At 40.7% G+C, this 23,308-nt stretch overlaps 1 protein-coding gene across 10 annotated transcripts in view; it reads left to right on the top strand.

Annotated features, from left to right (window-relative positions):
- LRRC4C (leucine rich repeat containing 4C) overlaps positions 1-23,308 on the top strand; it is a 1,070,267-nt gene that overhangs the window by 672,137 nt on the left and 374,822 nt on the right. For 2 of the 10 annotated variants that reach the window (XM_077322211.1, XM_077322204.1), the window contains exon 4: positions 5,462-5,606. The exons of the other annotated variants lie outside the window; for them this stretch is intronic. The gene's annotated coding sequence lies outside the window, so the exon portion shown is untranslated. The remainder of the gene's footprint in view (positions 1-5,461; positions 5,607-23,308) is intronic. 10 annotated transcript variants of the gene reach the window in all.

Raw genomic sequence — 23,308 nt, 5'->3', positions numbered from 1 at the left:
CATGTTGTATGTTCTCCCTAACCACTTTATGCTTCTGATACAACAAAAATGAAGCATAGACAGCACACATTCCTCATAATGGCTCCAAAAATTACTGTTTTCAGTAGCTGGGACTTCCAAGAAAGAAAGAAAAAAAAAAAAGCTTGCATTCTTGCAATTTGGGGATACATTATGATGGAACAGTATATATATCCTGAGTTCATCATCTAATTAAATGTGATTACTTTAATGAGCAAGTGGCCATTCATTTCTGCTCCTTCACAATCTAGGCCACAAAAACAGCATCTAGACCTGCCTTGTCACCACATGAACAGTTTTGTAGGCTTGTAAATGTATTGTGCCAAAACAAACACAATAAATAAGACTAAAGGAAATCAACAGTTTTCCCCCTCTAGCTTCTTGGCCATCTGGCTCTTATATGAGCTGCCCTGTTGATTGCTCAGAGTGTATAAACAACTCACCCAGATTGTTGGCTTAGCTAGGGAGTAAGGGATTTCTACCTTACTATAAGGAATAGACTAGGAAAGTTTTCCGGCTATTCTTCCAGGCCATGCAATATAAATTGTATTTGGAGATTATTAAAATACAAGGGTAAACAAGCAATCTGACAGCAGACCAAAGGAAAAACATAACTTGCCAATGACACTATCAGTGGTAGAATGTGATACTGATAAGATGGGATGGATCACACAGTGTTCAGCTGCTCAGGCTAGGAACTCAGTCCTGACTAACTACAGATTTAAGAGTGCATCAGAAAATTCCCATTGAACCATCCTTTAGGGGTCAACATTCCTGGGCTGCCATGGGGTCCACATTTACTGTCTTTCTGTGCATGGTAGATGGGGAGGACAGAAGGAATAGAGCAGTGGGTTGAAGGTAGATGAGCTGCGCACAATAGCAAGCAGAGAGCAGCTGGTGCCTGCAGTTGGGGGTGAAACACAAAGACCTCTTAATGTCTTCACTAGAGACAGCACAGTCAGTGGGGTTTATTTAATGCAGAGGAGCTAAGATCCTGAATTACCAGACGCTGTAGCTTTATTTACAAATAAACCTGGTTTTCAAAAGAGTAAGGATTAGGTTGGACTGTAAAAGGTAAAAGGTAAAGGTATCCCCTGTGCAAGTACCAAGTCATGTCTGACCCTTGGGGTGATGCCCTCCAGCGTTTTCATGGCAGACTCAATACAGGGTGGTCTGCCAGTGCCTTCCCCAGTGCCTTTCCCAGCAAGCTGGGTACTCATTTTATCGACCTCGGAAGGATGGAAGGCTGAGTCTAATGCCAGGGAGATAGATGTGTGAAGCTAATAGAAATATGCAATTCAACTCGAGTCCATGCCAATTCATGCTTGATTTGGTTTAAAATGCTTCAAATTAGAGCAGTCTGCATCAATTCAGTCTGATTCATGTGATTCAGTCAATTCAGCCATTTAAATTTTAAAGAGACATAGTACTTACTTTTCCCACACCTGAAGTTTGTCTTTCTTGCTGTTAGCCCTTGTTTCCATTTTGATTCTCTTGCCTTGTCCTTTCCCCCGCCAATGGGACCAACTGAAGTTGGATGGGGGTACCCTTTGGGATTCCCATAGAATGGACACCCTGGTCCAATCTTTTTGAAACTCGGGAATTCTTTTGAGGAAAGGCTTCAGCAGCTATGTCTCCATCCATGCTAGGTGAGACTACTAGCCCCTTTCTGTCCTCTGATTGCTTGGCCACAGTCATCCATTCAACAGTCACCTCCAGATTGGTCTTCTGTAACTCATTCTATGTGGGCCTACCTTCGTCCTTGACCCAGACATTGCAGCTGTGAGGATCCTCACTGGAACATCTTGAAAGGCCCATATCAAGCCTGTGCTGAGGCAGTTGCATTGGTTCCAGTTGCAAACTGGATCAGGTTCAAAGTTCTGGTATTAACCTTTAAGGCCATCCACAGTCTGGGCCCCACATACCTGTGGGACTGCCTACTTCCTCATGCCATTCACAGGACACTCTGCTCTGCGAGTGCAAATCTGTTGCAGACCTTTGGCCCAAGGGAGGTATACCTGGCCTCAACTCAGACCAGGGCTTTTTCTGTTCTGGCCCAACCTGGTAGAATGAGCTCCTGGGAGAGCTGAGGGCCCTGACAGAACTTTCTCAATTCTGCAGAGCCTGCAAAACAGCTCTTCCACCAGGCCTTTGGGCGAGTCCAGAGTGATCTGGGCCCTTCCCTGAGCTAACCAGGTCATCAGGTGACCTTGGGGTTGCCCCCTGAAGGTTTGCTGTTAAGAAGTCTGTGGAGCTGGGGGGAAGGAGTTTTTGACATCTGGATGGGTTTTAATGGGGTTTTATCATGATGGATTACTGTTACCTCCCATGAGCCACTGTATGGGAGTGGCAGGCTAGAAATCAAAGTATAAATAAATAATAAAAATTAAACCTCCACTCCCTACCCCAAGAACACAGAATAGATTGAAGGGTTTCATTTCCCATTGACCTTAATGGTCCCTATAGCTATAATAGAACTCAGTCAATTCAGGTAAACCCAGATCACCCAAACCCAAATTGCCTATACTAATAATTGGATTTGGGGATTTGAGTATACCCAAATCAATTGATGTTGAACTGGTCCAAATAATATAAATAATATGAATCTCTAGTAGCTAATGTGCAAGTGTGGGGAAAGTTCTATGTACATTACATGCAGTTTTTGCAGTCTCAGCATTTGTGGGTTATTATTGGCTAAAGTTTTTTAGGTCTCACTCCCTCTACATTTTATTTTCCTGTAGTGAGAGATGGTGGGATTTAAGACTGCAAAACATCCCTTTCAGTTTTTCGATTTCTGCAGTGAAATAGTTCTTTTTTTGTTGTGAAGGATTCTGGAGTTCAAACCAGCCTCAACATTGTAGTCTTCAATCTGTTAACCATAATCCAAGAGAGGGAGTGAGGTGTCTGAATACAAGGCATTCAACAGATGCTCAGAGGCATCCATTCTTTCACAGAAACAACCGATAGCAAGGAGATTTGCAAATAACGATTAAAACCCGATACCAGACCCAATGAACTTAGCTATTGATTTCTATGCTCCTCTTTTCCTTGAAATGCCCACCTACTCCCCAAGCAAATTTATCTTTAAAAAAAAAAAAAGAGGAAGCCATTTCACATTAGCATAAATCTTGCTCCAGTTTTCTGCCCACACAATAGATATTTATGAAGACAGGAATTAAGAAGAAAGAAGCAAAGGCTCTGGGGACAAAAGGTAAGGAGACAGAAGAAGAGAATAAATTTAGCCAGAAATAGTAAACTGATACAATTGTGGCTATTTTCCTTCTTCCCCTGCCCATTTCTTGCCATTTAAACCAGCCAAGACTAGTTTGCACAGTATCCTTTATACCTGGGCAACAAATAGGGCTAGAGACTTATGGTTGTTGTTTTTTAAAGAAACAATTGGAATTCTAAAGGGAGTGGCATATTTTTGAGGAACATTGTCCCCATATGTCCCCATAACTACAGACCTATAATTGTAATTGTAGTCTCAGATCCCTGCTCATTGGTAGATATCTCTATTCTGTAATGCCCACACATAGATGTTCAGTAACACACAGCCTCCAAAGTGTCTTGCTTCCCCACTAGGTTAAGGAAGAAGACTATCATCCAGTTCAGGATTAAGTGATTGGTTCCATGTTTCTGTATTTTATCAACTAAACCAGAAGCCACTAAGTTTTTATTTCCATGAGAAATTAAAATTATTAGCATGAAGTGAAAAAAATTCTTGGCATTAGCCAATTAACTAGCATTTTAATAGATTCCTTATTCACACTTGCAAACTCAATGTTCTAGCTCTATTTTCTGTGTGATGCATATATTGTCAGTTTAATCCATGTACATGTCAAAGCTTGTTTGTGGTCTGAGCTAAATACATTATTATGTTAAGTCATCATAGAAATATATTTATTTATTTTTGGTTGTGGATACATAAATGTGTGTGCATATATATATATATATATATATATATATATATATATATATATATATATATATATATATATATATATATATATATATATATATATATATATATATATATATATATATATATATATATATATATATATATATATATATATATATATATATATATATAAAGAATGTTGTCTGGTCCTGAAGATTCTTGGGAATATAACAATACATTGCACAACAAATGAACCTGTGGAACAGATAGACCAGAACAGGTATTAAAACATAAATCCTATAATATCTTAATCCCCAAACTCAAAGGTTATCCCAAATAAGAAGGCCTTGCAGCCTTTCCAAAGAGGCTTAGTCTTGGTTTTGGCTTATGTTCCTGAGAAAGAAAATCCACTGCTCTGGGACAGGCAGCCATGTCTACGTGAAATGTGTGCTATACCAATACACAGATATCAGAGTTAAGAAGGTTGTCCCAGAATATGGGAGGGGGGGTCTATTGTAAATTCAGAAGGACATAAATTAATTCTGAAATGATCTGATGTTATAGGACTAGGAAAAGATGAAATTTTCTTCCAGTCTGATAGGAACTAAAATAATTTTGGTAAATCAGGCACAAAATATGCATATGATTTTTTAAAAACTATGCTATTTAAATTGCATATTTGACTTACTGCTTGCCACACTGAATAGAAACCCTAATCTAAATGTGAATAACCTGATGCTTACATTGTCATCATTAATGCATGTTTCAGTAATCAGAAGAAATTTACATGCAGTGAAACAAGATAATTAAATTACAAAGACTCTAAAGGTTTTTTCGTCTTTCCCCTGCCTTCATGTTTTAATGTTGGCTTAGAAAGAAGGCAAAGGATTCACATAACCTGCATGTTAATTACTTGTAAATCCCATTGTAAACCCATAGTTAACAGGAAACTGTTGAAATAAAATGCTAGTGCATGCCAAATGTTATCCAGAATCCTGTGTTTATGAATGGTTTCCATTGCCAGTCATGAAATAGCAACCAATTATTTCCACAGTTTTCTGTTACAGTGGAAAACCACATTTATAACTTGTGCAGATGTTGGGCTTATTTGTTAACAGTCATTTCATATGGATATTTATTTATATAGGATATTTCTGTTGTACCTCTTAAAAATCCCCCCCCCCAAAATGGTTTACAATTCAAACAATGTCACAGTTTTAAAAAACAACAACAAGCCATTAGATTGGGGGGGAGATCCATAAAACAGGAGCAGATCATTAAATGAGGGGGATTCCTAAATTTGCTGGGAATCTATAATTCCCTATCGGACCAATGCAGAACTACTTTTGGAGGGCTGGGCTGTCTGTTTTTCAAGCGACACACAAAATGCAGACAGCCTAGACTTGATTGTCTATTAAAAGTCTGACTATGTTTCAAGATAATTGAATCAAGGGGTAGAATGTTACAGGTCCCTGAACAAGGTATCCCCAGAATCCTACTTCACTGTTTCCTATCAGGTGTATTCTGTGCTTTCTTTAGGGCAAAGAAGTCAATAAACCAAACAGACAAGACCAACCATGGGCCCAAATCCTCCAAATGCAAACAGAACCAACAAACTCAACATCAAATCAGATAATCCTAGCAGAACCATGGTGAAATGTGGCAAGAGCTTGAAATTTCTGAGGTAATTGAATATAGATGACCTTGAGGTAAAACCAGTACATGCACAGATTTTAATTATTATGTTTCAGGCTAATAAGAGTTTCTTAAGCTATTCACAATTACTTAAATCTTCATGTTGACAGGCTTTGGGTCCAGTGTTTTCCCAAACACTCCACTATGCTTTCTCTGGCTGTTTTGATTTCCAGAAGGATGGCGCTCTTTCCAGTACCAAACCTCTTTTCAAACACTAGTACTCATCTTGAGTTGTTAACTGACTACTTAAGTTTTCTTCAGGCAGTGTCTAACCACACCAGACCAGGGATCTCTGCATTCAGAGATATTTTCTTCTCTCTTTTGAAGATCTATCCCCTTTTCCTGGCATGAATGGGAGTCTCTGCCTAATGTCCCAAACTTATTCGCCAGTGTGCCATCTGTGTTAAACTGCTCTCAACTAACGCTGAATTCAAACTGTGTCAGCACTCAGGTCAATCAAGGCATGCAACTTTCAAGTATTTCTCTGTTCAGTTGATGATACCCAATCAATTTGGTTGGAGCAGCCTGTCACTCAAGACTCTGTTTCTGTGAAGAATTAACTCTTCACAGTTCTTTACTCTGTTTGTTGTGCATGCACACCCATAATGCCTTGGCTGGAAGGGTCCATCAAATTATGCAGTGGTGGTGGCAGCAGGAGGGGAGTGGGGGCATGGGGGCCCACCACACAATGGCAGGATAGCGGCATGCCACTATCCTGCCATCATGGGTGTGGGAAAATGGCCCATTCAGCTCCAGAGTTCAGTGAAGCCAACCAAGGTGTTTGGTGTCTCTGCAGAGACACCATAGGTTGGGTGCACAAGGCTGCCCTGGCAAGGCCACTGTTGGTGGCCATAGCAACACAGGGACCACAGAAATATCTTCATTCCCTGGAGGGGCTGAGAAGATGGTGGCCTAACAACTTGTTCTTAAGCAAGCTCATGATCCAGGTGGAGGCTGAATTGCTGCTGCAAGTGGCGGAGGGGGAGGCGTGTGCTAACCCCACCCAATCTCCTCTCTTGCGAACCTTCTGAACCCCAGGAGACCTTTGACAGATCCTGGGAGAGCTAATCTCTGGATTTTCTGCTTCCCATGCTCAGGGCCACAAAACCATTGCATCAATATATATATATTTTTTTTTTGCTTTCACTTTTCCCCTCTGCCTTTTCAACAGATATTTTTATAGCTTACCAGCCCCAACAGGACCTTTCTCGAGCTTACCCTGACTTTCAGAGTTGCCTTTAAAAAGTTTATGCGTATGTTTGAAGTTTACCACTTTTGCCAGCACTTGGTGGACTGTGATTAATCTAACCCCCTTACCCCATCTTCTTCTTAATAACACTCATAAGTGCCAATAAAGCCATCTGTGGATCCAGGAAGGTTGCTGGCTTTTTCTTCACTAAGGTGAAAGTTTTTCTTTAGAGCAGGGGAAAGATTTTTCTCTTACTGTTTACTCCACGGAGATCTGACCTCTGATAAGCCTTCTATCACAAAACGTCCTGGGATCTTCAGTAGGAGCAACAGTCTCTGCAACATCACTACTCTGCACCATCCAAGGCAGCTGGTAGGAGGCCCTCTCCCGGCCATCTAAACCTTACTTGACTAAGGCCCGGAATACAAAAATTAATTATATATGAAGCCTGCTTACCCGGGACAGGATTACAGCTGCTGCTTTGCTGGGGGTTTTTCCCCTCCTCTTTTTTTTCTCTATTTAATGACTACCTTTGGAGTCTAGATACAACATTGTGCTGAATTGAGCTATGATTTATTCAACTCTCCTCTCCAGTAAGAAAATTGATGTGGGACAGTAGATTTATTTGATGTACTGCGTTGCATTGAGCTTCTTCTTCTTCTTCTTTTTTTTTTGCTGTTGCTGTTCTTTGTATATTTCTTTGCACTGATTCTTCTATACTTATAGAATAATTAGCAAACAATGGTCAAGGTTTCCAGAGTCTAGGCTATTGCTGAAGAGAGAATAACAGGCTCACAGTCTCTAACAGAGGACATGGGAGTCCAATAGCACTTTTAAGACTAAGCAAATTTATTTATTCTGTGCTGTAGTAGTAGATATAACCTAACTTTCCTTTACAGTTTTTACGAATAAGTTGATGTCAGTTAAACTCAGACATTTTTCAAAGTCTCCTAAGAAGAGAAGCCTCATGGAATTGCTTTGAAGATGGAGGAACAAAAAGACCATGGCCATGTCTAAAAGAATCACAAGAAGAAAAGGAGAAGGTGAAGAGGTGGAAGAAGAAGGTCAAGACACAGATGCTATGTAATATTGAGAAACAGAACAAGATTTGAGAGTATTGATAGAAACACTCCATAAACAGTAAATCAAAGAAATTAAAGACTCTAAAAAGGAGCTCTCAGAGTTGATAGATGGTCTGAAAACTCTGATTGACACCAATACTAAATGCATAGACCAGAACCATCAGAAAGTGGCAAAGGTCAAAACAGAATTTGAAAAGTGGAAGATTCTTGCTGAAGAAAAATTTGAGGTCTTGGAATCCCAATCAAGAATAAGAAATCTGAGGATCAAAAGCACCCAAAATGACTATGGTAAACAAGACCTGAAACAAGAACTCACCACCTCCTTAGAGGAAGACATATCTGATGACAAACTTGGCATTGACAAGGCTTACAGAGTTTTTTCAAATGCAGCAGCATGTAAAAAACAGCCAAGAGACATTTTGACAGCAATCTTGTCAGAGACAAAATACTTCAAAAAAATCACAACACTCCATTCAAGCTTGCTGGCCAAGAGGTCAAAATCTTCCAAGATCTGCCAGCCAATACACTGCAAAAGAGGGCTCAATTCCACTTTCTACATCAAATCTTGCTGCATAAATATATCAGAAATTTTGGGAGGATTCTGTTCGCTCTTGAAGTTATTCTACCTATGGGCAGGAAGATAATCAAAACAGTCCAACAAGAGTTGGTGGACCAACAGTCTCTGGTGAAACCCCACAGACAAATCCTCAGCCTCCTCCTACACTGGAACTACTGGGAGCTGTAGGCTCAGACCCTCTACTTCAACTTCAGCCCCACCTGTACTACAAGGTGCTACAGCACCACCTACTTGATAAGTGACCTAGGGTTTCTCTGCTCAATATGGAGAGGCTAAAGAACCTCTCAGTAAATGTCAATGACTTAAATGCTTCCCCCAAAAGGTCCAGAGTTTTTAACCAACTTCATAAATCTAAAGCAGGTATTATTTGTTTGCAAGAAACTCATATTAAGCAAAAGCATCAACATGTGCTCCAGATGTAAAAACTAGGAACTAATTTTATAGCATCAGCAAAAGTCAAGAAAAGAGGAGTGGTAGTTTGTTACCAACTCAAAGCCAAGCTTTTAATAAATGACAAGGATGGTCAAATTTGGCCTTAAGAATCAAATTACCTGATGGACAGAATTTTATATTAACTAACATCTATGCTTCCAACAATGCTAAGAATAAATTTTTGAAGGATTTTTTCAAAGGTATCAGGAATTTTCAGATACAGACTCTTCAATAATTGGTGATTTTAATGCAATGACCAACTCAGATAAATCATATAAATATAAGGAAGGAGCACGATTTCCAAAATCTACTATTAAAAACTTCCAACAATTTTCACTGATTGATCTGTGGAGGGAACTCAACCTGAAAATTGCAAATATTACCTTTTACTCTTCCCATCATGGTACCTATTCTAGAATTGATCAGTGTTGGATTTTGAAGTCTTGGTTACCAAAGGTGGTGACAATGGACATTCTACCACATACGTTTGCAGGTCATTTTGGGAACTAAATTATCAAAGATCAGGTATGAGAAGATAGAGGATGAACAATTATTTACTAGAAGATGAAGTAAGAGCCCCAGAATGTCAAGAAGATCTTCAAAAATTCCTACAAATCAACCTAACTCCAGAAGTACAACTATGAAAAGTTTGGGATCCAAGTAAAGCCTTTATGAGAGGCAACTTAATACAGATGAATACTACATTTTGGAAAAAGGAAGAACAAGAATTAAACCAAATTCAGACATTGCTTGCCCAATTAGAGCAACAACATCAGCTTCATCAATCAAAATGAATTGGAAATTAAATCAAATTACTGAGAATGAAGAGAGACTTTATTGAAATGGAAGAAATGAGAAAAAAATTAGATTACCTCAGAGAGAAAGATTTTGAATTAAGCATACAAACCTGGAAGATGGCTGGTGTATAAGATACAAAAAATATTCAAAAGCAGACTATCACACTGTTAAAGTATAAAGTCAAGGAACATACCTCAAAGAAGGAAATACAAAGATGCTTTCTTAACTTCTTTCAAGACCTTTATCAAGGGGAGAAACATCACCAAAGTACTGAAAAAGAACTTGAATATTTAAAGAACATTTCAATACATTTTTTCCAGGGAGCATTATAAAATTTTGAACCAAAAATTTCTATCCAGGAAATAACTGAAGCCATAGCAACAATGAAATTGGTGAAAACTCCTGGACCAGATGGGCTCTCAGCCCTCTATTACAAGAAACTGTCATGTGTTGTTTCCCTAATTCTCTTCAGGGTGTGAAATGGTGTTCTTGAAGATCTACAATATAAATTGCCAGAATCATGGCAACAAGCATTCATAACGCTAATCTTTAAAGATGGGCATGACCCATTTTCCCTGCAGCCTTACAGACCCATCTTTCTTCTTAACATGGATTACAAATTTTTTGCTAAGATTTTAGTGAAGAGGCTAAAGAAGTGTGCATGCTGATCAAACTGGTTTTATGCCAAAGAGGTTCATGAAGAATAACATACATTTTGTGTTAAATGCAATGGACTATGTATCTAGAAATCACCAAGAACACCTTTGTGTTCTTAGATGCAGAAAAAGCATTTGATAATGTTTCTTGGAACTTTTTATGTGTGACCTTGCTGACACTGAATGGTGGTGAAAAATTTTTTATCATTAATTCAGCAAATTTATGCTCTCCAAGCTGCAAGAATCTTGGTTAATGGCGTGCTTATGACTGACAATGTTCAAGTCAGTAATAGTATGAGACAAGGTTGTCCGCTCTCTCCTCTATTATTTCACTTGGTTTTAGAAATGTTGGCTAACAAAATCAGGTGTAATAAGTTTCTAACAGAGCTAAAAGTAGAGGAAGATGAATTTAAAATGAAAAGTTATGTTGATGATGTTGTTTGTGTTTTGACTAATCCTGAAACTTCTATTTATGTATTATTTGATACTTTAAAAGAGTTTGGTATATATTCTGGATACAAAGTTAATAATAGCAAAACAAGGATTTTTTTCTTTCAGGGCTCTCTGATCAAATTATTAAAGATATTCACATTAATACTGGATGTGAAGTCAACCCACCCAAGGTAAAATATCTTGGGCTGATAATAGATAAGGATATTAAAAATCTTTTTGAGAATAACTATTCTAAGCTATGGAATGAACTTCAACAAGAAATCACAAGATCGTCTAAGATGACTTTTTCCTGGTAGACATGAATGGCTACTGTCAAAATAAACATATTACCCAAATTCAATTTCTTTTTTCCAAATTTTACCTCTACAAATTAATGACTCAGTTATACATAAATGGCAAAGTGTAGTAAACAAATGTATTTGGGACAATAAAAGACCAAGGATTGCCTTCAAAATTTTGCAAGATAAAAAGAAAAGAGGAGGAAAGGAATAGGTAAAGGTAAAGGTATCCCCTGTGCAAGCACCGAGTCATGTCTGACCCTTGGGGTGACGCCCTCTAGCGTTTTCATGGCAGACTCAATACGGGGTGGTTTGCCAGTGCCTTCACCAGTCATGACCGTTTACCCCCCAGCAAGCTGGGTACTCATTTTACCGACCTCGGAAGGATGGAAGGCTGAGTCAACCTTGAGCCGGCTGCTGGGATCGAACTCCCAACCTCATGGGCAAAGCTTTCAGGCAGGTGCCTTACCACTCTGCGCCACAAGAGGCTCTTTTAGGAAAGGAATACCAAACTTAAAACTTTATTCTCATGTGGTTGTATTGATGGCAATATCAAAATGGATCTTAGATCCTACCGCGAGAGATCTAATATTGGAAAAAGTGAGATGGCGAGAAGATTTTCATAGTGATCTTTGACCATTACCTGGACCAAAAAAAATGATGAACATGAATATCTGGGCAATTACTATGACGAATATCTGGAATAAATATAAGTCTAGACTCTCAGGTAACTTATCACTTTTGAAATTGCCTATAGTCCGGCAGCCCTATTGAGGCATATTTTTCCAGAACATATTTGAAAAGTTTGGGTTGCCTCGAGTATAAGGACCTGTTAACTGGTACTTAAAAACCTATCAACTTTGAATAAAGAAGGAATCAATTTACAGTAGCTGGAATACAATCAACTGGTTTCTAGATTTAAATCTGAATTTTCAACACATTTGAACCATTTATCAGGATTACCAGAATTAAAAAATATATTTTATTTCAAAATAAACTGCATTCACAAGGGCAAATATATGTTGCTATTGAAATATGAAACTGAAACCAAGCAGGTTAAACATTGTATGGTAAAATGGATGCAAAATCTGCATTTAAACATTTCTCTGGATCAATGGGAAAGGTCATGGTGTAATGTATCTAAAGTTACAAAATGTCAAACATTAAGAGAGAACTGGTACGAAATGTTTTATCGATGGTACATTGCTCCTAAGGATATAAGTAAAATTGCAAAGGAGTATAAAGATATATGTTGTAAATGTAATGAAAAAACAGGCTCTTTTTTCATACATGGTATTGTACTAAAATAGGTGAATTCCTGGCAAAAAATGCATACAATATTACAGATAATGCCAAAGTTTGTTTTCTTTAAAACCAGAGACTATGTTGTTGAGCTTTTATCCAGAAAAGTTGCCACGACAAGCAGAGACTTTCTTTTTTTATGCTATGACTGCAGCTAGAATAACTCTGGCAAGGGAATGGAAACTGTCGACCTAGCCTTTGATATCGGCCTGGATGGACACGCTCACAGATCTCGCAAAAATGGCCAAACTAATTAGTCAGGCCAATCGAAAATCAATGCAAGAATTCCAAGAACAATGGCATTATTATCTGGAATTTCTCAGTAAATAGATTTAATGGTAAACAATGGTGAACGAATACTCCCAAATTTCTGTTGGGGAAATTCCCTGTATTTCTATTCTTTCTATATGTAATGTGTCATTTTTTCTTATTTTCTACTAATAATAAAAATTACATTTAAGAAAATAAAGAGAAGTATCCACATTCCCTTACCATGCACCATGTCAGACCTTGATTCTGGACAAGGCCCAGAGGCAGCCAGGAAGGCAGTGATGTTATATGCAAGCCCTGCTGCCCTACCACCACCAGCCCAGCTTTCCCACCCATGCATAATTGTACTCTAAGTGACATCCCTATCTGTGTTAACAGGCTGCCTCAAGGTGGACCAGGGAAGGTAGAGGAGGTAGTTTAAGGTGGGAGAAGGCATGCAGGGGGATAAATGGAAGTGGCCAGTTCCCTTGCTTATGGCTGAGTCCATTAAAGCAGGAGAGAAAAGCCCATGGACCCCTCCAAACTTCCTACAGATTCCTGGGGATGGGAATCCCTGCACTGGGATACAGCATGTCTATCTTGAACTGCTGAAAATTTCCTCTGCTGACCACCAACTTTGCTGTTTTAGAGACTAGAAAGTTACAGTGCAATCCTATGTAGATTTATTCCAGTACTGGTCAAATAATTGTATTGGGCTAAAACAAGAGTCAGTCTGCATAAGACTGCACTGCTAGTGTATGACTGATAGGGCTCCTTTGGAACCTGTGCCCAAAAGAATACCTGTCGCAAGCCCAGCACTCAGTCCTTGCTCATTTTTCCTTACTCATCTAGTGGTGACAATGGCAGGAATGAAAGACACAGCCAGCAACAAAGAGTGGACAGGTGGGGGAAATGTCATTTAGGAACAAAATACTTTCACCCACCAGTGGGTGGTGTTGAGCTACAGTTGGAAAAGGTATAACAAGATGGAAGACTGACCATCTCTTTTGTATGCCACCTTCAGCAAACTTTGTGGAACGTTGGCTCAGAAATTTTCAGGATACAAAAATAATTCTAGAATTCAGGAGGAGCAGACCAAGATGAGCATGGGTTAAATAGGATGAGGATAAGGACAATACACAGTCCAACCACAGCTGTAGTAAGATGTCTACTCCAACATTAGCATCAGAAGTAATATTCCGAAGAAGGTTTAATACATTGTGGAAGAAAGAAAACTACCCACATCTCTGTTTCCCCCTTCATCTTTTCCTTCTTTCTTTGATAGATGAATTCATTCTTCTGCTCCATCAAACATCCCCACTCATAGATATTTCCTCCCCTATAACTTCTTCTTTGAGGCGCTCCTCCTTTTGTCTTGGTACTTGCCTTTCTTTGCGGGCATGTTCAACATACTATTCATTTTCTTTTTACTGCTAGGCATGTAATATACATGTGTGAATGAAATGCCCTGACCCCAAAACAAGTGAAGTAAACAAATCTATTTGTACTGGACACACAATAATCCCTTGACAAATATAGTACACTGGCTACATATCACATCTTTCCTAGTGATTTTGTATTTGTATTTTCCAAGATATAAGCTTGAGTCAAGGGATATGAATCAATAATTTGTTTATAAGACTGTGATTAAACCCCTTTCCATGAATAACTGCATTCAAATATCATGTAACAATTAAGTCCTAGTCACATGTTGCAGTGCACTTTGAACTGTAAGCTTTTATCATTTTTTATTCCAGTTTCACCTCCTGATGCCATTCTAATAGTCTATGAAGCTGAAAAGATGCAGTTGCTAGTCTTAGAGGCAAAGAAATGTAACACGATGACACATGAATGCTAATTACTATGGAAGTGCAAAGATTATGCTACTAATCTTATTATAACAGTTTTCCCATCCCTCAAAGTGTACTTTGTCTGAAGAAACAGCTCCAAAGTTTCCTCACCTTTTAAAAGAAATAATTAAATCAATTTATTTGCTTCATTCATGCCTACCCCAGCTTCGTCCCGAGTGGGGACCAAAAGCAGTCAACTTTCTCCATGTTTCTTTGTAACAATAATATGAAATAGGTTAGAATGAGAATGTGTGACTGGCCAAAGGTTACCCAACAATCTTCAATGGTAGAGTGTGGATCTAAACAAGTCACTAATTTTACTTTCTAACCACTATGCAACATTGGCCTGGGGTACAATTGAAGTACCATGCAGTGTTCTGTTCTACTGGACAGATGTCAGCAATTTCAAACCAGCAATTTTATAGAATGTACACAAATTACAGTGCATACACTGTATGCAGTATATACAATATTATTATTATTACTAGGGGCAAAGCCCATTGTCTCCAAGAATACAACGGGCGCTAGAGCTTGGCAGTGGGAAGAGGTAGGGGAGGAGTTGTCCAGTCTGTAAGGGCATGGGGTTGTCATGTGTGTTGCGTGGGAGGTTGTGGTGGCATGATGGCAAATAAGGCCATGGGTGTGGAGATATGGGTGTCAAGAACCTGTGGTGTGGAATGTTCGTTGATTGTGGAAGAGGACTGACCTTTGGGAATTGTGGCATAGTGGTTACAGATGAGCTTTTCAGAGCCATGTCCTCAGATATGTGAAGGGAAAATCAAACTGGAGACTCTACTTAGGGGAAGATTACATGGCAACCAATTCCCCCCAGTTTTGCGTCATTTCCCTTCTTGTGTGAATTAGGCCACATTCACCGAAATGCCCCTCTGCCCTAATACACATGGGGTAGTTACAGTACACAGGTGTCCACCCTGTTCCTTCTGTCTCCCATATTTTTACTGTTGGTAAAATGTTATGTGCCCACATGCTTCTTTCATGGTTGCTCCTTAGAAGAACGGATTTTTGTACCCTATTGCTTACTACCCAAAGGAGTCTCAAAGCGGTTTACAAACACCTTTTCCATTTGTCTCTCCACAATAGTCAACCTGTGAGGTATGTAGGGTTGTGAGAGATCTGAGAGAACTGGGAATGGGCCGCAGTGACCCAGCAGGCCTCAGGTGTCTCAAAGCATTTTCCAATCGTCTTCCCCTTCTCTCCCCATAGCAGACTCCCCATGAGGGAGGTGGGGTAGCGAGCCTCACAGGGAAGCTGGCAACCCTAAGAGGAAGACTCTCTGTGCACAGCAGTCTTGACCTTAGTAAGGTTTTTAATACTGTTTTTTTTATTTGCCAAACCAAGGTTATTTGCCAGTTACTATTTCAGTTACAATGTGTCTCCAGACATTTACTTGTTCTCTATTTAGTTTCAGGCTGTAAATATTTATTTAGATCTTCCCGCACTTTCCAGACTCACAGGACTGATGCTGGTCTGCCTGTCTGCGCCCCAGAATACAAACAGTTGCTGATAAGAGCTGGCCATAACCCATAGGCCAGGAGGGACACTCCTGCACCACTCCCTACCAACTGCAGGCAAAAATGGCTCATTTGAAGGCTGGACTCTGAGGCATTGTACGATTTTGAAATCCCACCTCCAAACCTCCAGAATCTTGGTTAATGGCGTGCTTATGACTGACAATGTTCAAGTCAGTAATAGTATGAGACAAGGTTGTCCGCTCTCTCCTCTATTATTTCACTTGGTTTTAGAAATGTTGGCTAACAAAATCAGGTGTAATAAGTTTCTAACAGAGCTAAAAGTAGAGGAAGATGAATTTAAAATGAAAAGTTATGTTGATGATGTTGTTTGTGTTTTGACTAATCCTGAAACTTCTATTTATGTATTATTTGATACTTTAAAAGAGTTTGGTATATATTCTGGATACAAAGTTAATAATAGCAAAACAAGGATTTTTTTCTTTCAGGGCTCTCTGATCAAATTATTAAAGATATTCACATTAATACTGGATGTGAAGTCAACCCACCCAAGGTAAAATATCTTGGGCTGATAATAGATAAGGATATTAAAAATCTTTTTGAGAATAACTATTCTAAGCTATGGAATGAACTTCAACAAGAAATCACAAGATCGTCTAAGATGACTTTTTCCTGGTAGACATGAATGGCTACTGTCAAAATAAACATATTACCCAAATTCAATTTCTTTTTTCCAAATTTTACCTCTACAAATTAATGACTCAGTTATACATAAATGGCAAAGTGTAGTAAACAAATGTATTTGGGACAATAAAAGACCAAGGATTGCCTTCAAAATTTTGCAAGATAAAAAGAAAAGAGGAGGAAAGGAATAGGTAAAGGTAAAGGTATCCCCTGTGCAAGCACCGAGTCATGTCTGACCCTTGGGGTGACGCCCTCTAGCGTTTTCATGGCAGACTCAATACGGGGTGGTTTGCCAGTGCCTTCACCAGTCATGACCGTTTACCCCCCAGCAAGCTGGGTACTCATTTTACCGACCTCGGAAGGATGGAAGGCTGAGTCAACCTTGAGCCGGCTGCTGGGATCGAACTCCCAACCTCATGGGCAAAGCTTTCAGGCAGGTGCCTTACCACTCTGCGCCACAAGAGGCTCTTTTAGGAAAGGAATACCAAACTTAAAACTTTATTCTCATGTGGTTGTATTGATGGCAATATCAAAATGGATCTTAGATCCTACCGCGAGAGATCTAATATTGGAAAAAGTGAGATGGCGAGAAGATTTTCATAGTGATCTTTGACCATTACCTGGACCAAAAAAAATGATGAACATGAATATCTGGGCAATTACTATGACGAATATCTGGAATAAATATAAGTCTAGACTCTCAGGTAACTTATCACTTTTGAAATTGCCTATAGTCCGGCAGCCCTATTGAGGCATATTTTTCCAGAACATATTTGAAAAGTTTGGGTTGCCTCGAGTATAAGGACCTGTTAACTGGTACTTAAAAACCTATCAACTTTGAATAAAGAAGGAATCAATTTACAGTAGCTGGAATACAATCAACTGGTTTCTAGATTTAAATCTGAATTTTCAACACATTTGAACCATTTATCAGGATTACCAGAATTAAAAAATATATTTTATTTCAAAATAAACTGCATTCACAAGGGCAAATATATGTTGCTATTGAAATATGAAACTGAAACCAAGCAGGTTAAACATTGTATGGTAAAATGGATGCAAAATCTGCATTTAAACATTTCTCTGGATCAATGGGAAAGGTCATGGTGTAATGTATCTAAAGTTACAAAATGTCAAACATTAAGAGAGAACTGGTACGAAATGTTTTATCGATGGTACATTGCTCCTAAGGATATAAGTAAAATTGCAAAGGAGTATAAAGATATATGTTGTAAATGTAATGAAAAAACAGGCTCTTTTTTCATACATGGTATTGTACTAAAATAGGTGAATTCCTGGCAAAAAATGCATACAATATTACAGATAATGCCAAAGTTTGTTTTCTTTAAAACCAGAGACTATGTTGTTGAGCTTTTATCCAGAAAAGTTGCCACGACAAGCAGAGACTTTCTTTTTTTATGCTATGACTGCAGCTAGAATAACTCTGGCAAGGGAATGGAAACTGTCGACCTAGCCTTTGATATCGGCCTGGATGGACACGCTCACAGATCTCGCAAAAATGGCCAAACTAATTAGTCAGGCCAATCGAAAATCAATGCAAGAATTCCAAGAACAATGGCATTATTATCTGGAATTTCTCAGTAAATAGATTTAATGGTAAACAATGGTGAACGAATACTCCCAAATTTCTGTTGGGGAAATTCCCTGTATTTCTATTCTTTCTATATGTAATGTGTCATTTTTTCTTATTTTCTACTAATAATAAAAATTACATTTAAGAAAATAAAGAGAAGTATCCACATTCCCTTACCATGCACCATGTCAGACCTTGATTCTGGACAAGGCCCAGAGGCAGCCAGGAAGGCAGTGATGTTATATGCAAGCCCTGCTGCCCTACCACCACCAGCCCAGCTTTCCCACCCATGCATAATTGTACTCTAAGTGACATCCCTATCTGTGTTAACAGGCTGCCTCAAGGTGGACCAGGGAAGGTAGAGGAGGTAGTTTAAGGTGGGAGAAGGCATGCAGGGGGATAAATGGAAGTGGCCAGTTCCCTTGCTTATGGCTGAGTCCATTAAAGCAGGAGAGAAAAGCCCATGGACCCCTCCAAACTTCCTACAGATTCCTGGGGATGGGAATCCCTGCACTGGGATACAGCATGTCTATCTTGAACTGCTGAAAATTTCCTCTGCTGACCACCAACTTTGCTGTTTTAGAGACTAGAAAGTTACAGTGCAATCCTATGTAGATTTATTCCAGTACTGGTCAAATAATTGTATTGGGCTAAAACAAGAGTCAGTCTGCATAAGACTGCACTGCTAGTGTATGACTGATAGGGCTCCTTTGGAACCTGTGCCCAAAAGAATACCTGTCGCAAGCCCAGCACTCAGTCCTTGCTCATTTTTCCTTACTCATCTAGTGGTGACAATGGCAGGAATGAAAGACACAGCCAGCAACAAAGAGTGGACAGGTGGGGGAAATGTCATTTAGGAACAAAATACTTTCACCCACCAGTGGGTGGTGTTGAGCTACAGTTGGAAAAGGTATAACAAGATGGAAGACTGACCATCTCTTTTGTATGCCACCTTCAGCAAACTTTGTGGAACGTTGGCTCAGAAATTTTCAGGATACAAAAATAATTCTAGAATTCAGGAGGAGCAGACCAAGATGAGCATGGGTTAAATAGGATGAGGATAAGGACAATACACAGTCCAACCACAGCTGTAGTAAGATGTCTACTCCAACATTAGCATCAGAAGTAATATTCCGAAGAAGGTTTAATACATTGTGGAAGAAAGAAAACTACCCACATCTCTGTTTCCCCCTTCATCTTTTCCTTCTTTCTTTGATAGATGAATTCATTCTTCTGCTCCATCAAACATCCCCACTCATAGATATTTCCTCCCCTATAACTTCTTCTTTGAGGCGCTCCTCCTTTTGTCTTGGTACTTGCCTTTCTTTGCGGGCATGTTCAACATACTATTCATTTTCTTTTTACTGCTAGGCATGTAATATACATGTGTGAATGAAATGCCCTGACCCCAAAACAAGTGAAGTAAACAAATCTATTTGTACTGGACACACAATAATCCCTTGACAAATATAGTACACTGGCTACATATCACATCTTTCCTAGTGATTTTGTATTTGTATTTTCCAAGATATAAGCTTGAGTCAAGGGATATGAATCAATAATTTGTTTATAAGACTGTGATTAAACCCCTTTCCATGAATAACTGCATTCAAATATCATGTAACAATTAAGTCCTAGTCACATGTTGCAGTGCACTTTGAACTGTAAGCTTTTATCATTTTTTATTCCAGTTTCACCTCCTGATGCCATTCTAATAGTCTATGAAGCTGAAAAGATGCAGTTGCTAGTCTTAGAGGCAAAGAAATGTAACACGATGACACATGAATGCTAATTACTATGGAAGTGCAAAGATTATGCTACTAATCTTATTATAACAGTTTTCCCATCCCTCAAAGTGTACTTTGTCTGAAGAAACAGCTCCAAAGTTTCCTCACCTTTTAAAAGAAATAATTAAATCAATTTATTTGCTTCATTCATGCCTACCCCAGCTTCGTCCCGAGTGGGGACCAAAAGCAGTCAACTTTCTCCATGTTTCTTTGTAACAATAATATGAAATAGGTTAGAATGAGAATGTGTGACTGGCCAAAGGTTACCCAACAATCTTCAATGGTAGAGTGTGGATCTAAACAAGTCACTAATTTTACTTTCTAACCACTATGCAACATTGGCCTGGGGTACAATTGAAGTACCATGCAGTGTTCTGTTCTACTGGACAGATGTCAGCAATTTCAAACCAGCAATTTTATAGAATGTACACAAATTACAGTGCATACACTGTATGCAGTATATACAATATTATTATTATTACTAGGGGCAAAGCCCATTGTCTCCAAGAATACAACGGGCGCTAGAGCTTGGCAGTGGGAAGAGGTAGGGGAGGAGTTGTCCAGTCTGTAAGGGCATGGGGTTGTCATGTGTGTTGCGTGGGAGGTTGTGGTGGCATGATGGCAAATAAGGCCATGGGTGTGGAGATATGGGTGTCAAGAACCTGTGGTGTGGAATGTTCGTTGATTGTGGAAGAGGACTGACCTTTGGGAATTGTGGCATAGTGGTTACAGATGAGCTTTTCAGAGCCATGTCCTCAGATATGTGAAGGGAAAATCAAACTGGAGACTCTACTTAGGGGAAGATTACATGGCAACCAATTCCCCCCAGTTTTGCGTCATTTCCCTTCTTGTGTGAATTAGGCCACATTCACCGAAATGCCCCTCTGCCCTAATACACATGGGGTAGTTACAGTACACAGGTGTCCACCCTGTTCCTTCTGTCTCCCATATTTTTACTGTTGGTAAAATGTTATGTGCCCACATGCTTCTTTCATGGTTGCTCCTTAGAAGAACGGATTTTTGTACCCTATTGCTTACTACCCAAAGGAGTCTCAAAGCGGTTTACAAACACCTTTTCCATTTGTCTCTCCACAATAGTCAACCTGTGAGGTATGTAGGGTTGTGAGAGATCTGAGAGAACTGGGAATGGGCCGCAGTGACCCAGCAGGCCTCAGGTGTCTCAAAGCATTTTCCAATCGTCTTCCCCTTCTCTCCCCATAGCAGACTCCCCATGAGGGAGGTGGGGTAGCGAGCCTCACAGGGAAGCTGGCAACCCTAAGAGGAAGACTCTCTGTGCACAGCAGTCTTGACCTTAGTAAGGTTTTTAATACTGTTTTTTTTATTTGCCAAACCAAGGTTATTTGCCAGTTACTATTTCAGTTACAATGTGTCTCCAGACATTTACTTGTTCTCTATTTAGTTTCAGGCTGTAAATATTTATTTAGATCTTCCCGCACTTTCCAGACTCACAGGACTGATGCTGGTCTGCCTGTCTGCGCCCCAGAATACAAACAGTTGCTGATAAGAGCTGGCCATAACCCATAGGCCAGGAGGGACACTCCTGCACCACTCCCTACCAACTGCAGGCAAAAATGGCTCATTTGAAGGCTGGACTCTGAGGCATTGTACGATTTTGAAATCCCACCTCCAAACCTCCAGGAATATTTCCAACCCAGGGGTAGCCAACCTACAGGTGTGGCCTGGAGAGCTCCTGGAATTACAGCTCACCTGCAGAGTATAAATATCAGCTCCCCAGGCAGAAAGGGCTACTTTGGACAGGGTTGTGGTAGAGAAGAAACTTTAAGGCTTCCCACACAGGTTGTTGTTGAATTGAAAGACTTGAGGCCTACTGCACAGGGTTGTTGTGCAGATGAAACAGGAGACAAAAGAGCCAGCTTCCTCTGCAGAATAACATTGTGCAGTGGCCTCAAATCTGCAGAGAGTTGCAAAGAAGAAATACACATGGCTTGGCTGTGTCTAACCCCCGGCCAGAGCAGTATTTTAAGTGAGAAGGGGCTTTTCTGTGGCCTCCCTGTCAGGCAACTGTTTGGCAGAAGGGGAAAGTCCCCCCCCTCAAAAGGAAGGCCCTCAGTCTCCCCTGCGTTGCTCTTGGAAAGGCCTCCCTCCCCTCAGTCAGGGCCTGTCAGAGGCTCCTTCGCAGCAGGCCTGAAGGGGGGAGGGGGAGGGGGGCACTCTGCAGCCTCCTGCCAGCTCTGTCAGGGTTCTGAGGCCATTTGCAGTTGGACACGACAGTTAGGACAACCTTGGGGCGAAAAGGGCTGGCACAGCCTGTCCAAGCCTCTGTTCTCATCCCCCTTGGCAGCCCTACTGACCTCCTTTCTCTGTGGTGGTCAGGAGCAGACTGGCAGCCAGACTGGGCTGGGTGAATGGAATTTTGGTCCGTCCTGGTGAGGGGCCAATAGGAAGGCACTTTGCGCGCCTCCCCATTGGCTGCTTGGCCCTGGATGGACACTCGGAAGGCCCAATCAGGAGCCGCTTCGCGGCTCCTGATTGGGCCCTCTGAGTTTTTATCCTGGACAGGGCCCGCCCTAACTCCTCCCCAGGTGGCCTTACTCTTTTATTTAATAGGACCCTGTCCTATTTAAAGATTATTATTATTATTGGATTTATTACCCGCCACTCCCTTGCGGCAATATTACTTATACTAGTTTCAAAGCCCCTTTATAAAAAGGGGTTTTGAAAGGGGAGAAGGCGTCAGACCGGCAGGGAGGGAACCCCCAGCAGGCGCGCGAAGCGCGACTGCTGGGGGTTGCCTCGGGCGGCAGTCTGACGTTGCGCGAGGCGCTTCGCGCCTCCCGCAGCGTCAGACCGGCAAGGAGGGAATCCCCAGCAGCCGCACTTCGCGCGACTGCTGGGGGTTGCCTCGGGCGGCGGTCTGACGCTGCGCGAGGCGCTTCGCACCTCCCGCAGCGTCAGACCGGCAAGGAGGGAATCCCCAGCAGCCGCGCTTCGCGCGACTGCTGGGGGTTGCCTCGGGAGGCGGTCTGACGCTGCGCGAGGCGCTTCGCGCCTCCCGCAGCGTCAGACCGGGAGCAACTGCTCGGGAGCAACTGCGGGAGCAACTGCGTCAGACCAGATATGGTAATGTCAACCCACCTATCCCTCCCAGAATGCCCAAAGAGGGCCTGGAGGGGGTGGTAAGGGGTCCTGGGTGGGCATGTACACAGCTATGCTTACCTACCATATTCTGCACTGTTGTGTCACTTCTGGGGTTTCTCAAAGTCTGAAGAATGGTTCAGGGGCTTCTCA

The sequence above is a fragment of the Paroedura picta genome, chromosome 2 (assembly GCF_049243985.1).
Source record: "Paroedura picta isolate Pp20150507F chromosome 2, Ppicta_v3.0, whole genome shotgun sequence".
Taxonomy (NCBI): Eukaryota; Metazoa; Chordata; class Lepidosauria; order Squamata; family Gekkonidae; genus Paroedura; species Paroedura picta.
The sequence above is the reverse complement of the archived record's forward strand: the minus strand, read 5'-3'. Positions and strand labels throughout refer to the sequence as shown.